Raw genomic sequence first — 2,004 nt, 5'->3', positions numbered from 1 at the left:
CCTGCTATAGAAAGGATGTTATTAAACTAGAAAGGTGCAAAACAGATTTACAAGGATGTTATTGGGACTGGAAGGTTTGAATTATATGCTGGATATGCTGATACTTTTTCCCTGGAGCATATGAGGATGAAAGGATGACCTTATGGAAGTTTATAAAATCATGAGGGACATAGATAGAGTGAATAGCCAAGGTCTTTTCCCCAGGGTAGGGGAGTCCAAAACTAGAGGACATAGGTTTAAGGTCAGAGGGGAAATATTTAAAAGGGACCTGAGGAGCAACTTTTTCTCACAGGTGGCGGTGCGTATATGGAATGAGCTGCTCGAGGACATGGTAGAGGCAGGTACAATTGCAACATTTAAAATATATTTGGACAGGTACATGGACAGGAAAAATTTAGAGGGATAGAGGCCAAACACAGGCAAATGGGACTAATTCAGTTTGAGAAGCCTGGTCCACATGGATGAGTTGGGCCGAAGGGCCTGTTTACGTGTTATAGAACATAGAACAGTACAGCACAGTACAGGCCCTTCGGCCCTCGATGTTGTGCCGAGCTTTGTCCGAAACCAAGATCAAGCTATGGAAATGAATAGGGTTGGGAAGCATTTTCTGATCAGGGCCAGTGTGATCTCCTGGACTCGTTTCGATCGCCACAGGGGGTCGGAGAGGAATTTCCCAGATTTTTTTTTCCCCATATTGGCCCTGGGGGTTTCACTCTGGGTTTTCGCCTCTCCCTGGAGATCACATGGTCTGGAATGGGGGGGTGGGGGTGAGTTGATAGGTTGTGATGAACAAAGCATCGCAGCTGTGAGGGACAGCTCGGTGGATAGGATATTAGGATGTAGATAGGCTGGAAAATTGGGCGGGGATCCTGGATTCAGGATTCAATCCTGGACCGGGGAGCGGCGCGGGCTTGGAGGGCCGAAGGGCCTGTTCCTGTGCTGTATTGTTCTTTGTTCTTTGTTCTTTTTGTTCTATCCCACTCCCTATCATTCTGGTGTGCTCCATGTGCCTTTCCAATAACCACTTGAAAGTTCCTAAAGTGTCCGACTCCACTATCACAGCAGGCAGTCCATTCCACACCCCAACCACTCTCTGAGTAAAGAACCTACCTCGGACATCCCTCCTATATCTCCCAACATGAACCTTATAGTTATGCCCCCTAGTAACAGCTACCTTCACCCGAGGAAATAGCCTCTGAACGTCCACTCTATCTATCCCCCTTATCCTCTTATAAACCTCTATTAAGTCGCCCCTCATCTTCCCCCGCTCTAAAGAGAAAAGCCCCAGCTCCCTCAACCTTTCCTCGTAAGACCTACCCTCCAAACCAGGCAGCATCCTGGTAAATCTCCTTTGCACTCTCTCCAATGCTTGCACATCCTTCTTTTAGTGAGGTGACCAGAACTGCACACAATATTCCAAATGTGGTCTCACCAAGGTCCTGTACAGTTGCAGCATAACTCCACGGTTCTTAAACTCAAACCCCCGTTAATAAACGCGAACACACTATAGGCCTTCTTCACTACAGGAAAGATAGAAGGGGAGGCAAGAGAGAAGGGGGAGTTGCATTTTTGATCAGGGAAAACATCACAGAAGGATGTGCAAGCATTGGAGAGAGTGCAAAGGAGATTTACCAGGATGCTGCCTGGTTTGGAGGGTAGGTCTTACGAGGAAAGGTTGAGGGAGCTGGGGCTTTTCTCTTTAGAGCAGGGGAGGATGAGGGGCGACTTAATAGAGGTTTATAAGAGGATAAGGGGGATAGATAGAGTGGACGTTCAGAGGCTATTTCCTCGGGTGAAGGTAGCTGTTACTAGGGGGCATAACTATAAGGTTCATGTTGGGAGATACAGGAGGGATGTCCGAGGTAGGTTGAGTGGCAACCTTCAGAGATCTGTGGATATGAACCCCAAGATCTCTCTGTTCCTCCACATTCCTCAGAACCCTGCCGTTGACCCTGTAATCCACATTCAAATTTGTCCTACCAAATGAATCACCTCGCACTTATC

This window comes from Mustelus asterias, chromosome 9 (genome assembly GCF_964213995.1).
Source record: "Mustelus asterias chromosome 9, sMusAst1.hap1.1, whole genome shotgun sequence".
Classification (NCBI taxonomy): domain Eukaryota; kingdom Metazoa; phylum Chordata; class Chondrichthyes; order Carcharhiniformes; family Triakidae; genus Mustelus; species Mustelus asterias.
The sequence above is the reverse complement of the archived record's forward strand: the minus strand, read 5'-3'. Positions refer to the sequence as shown.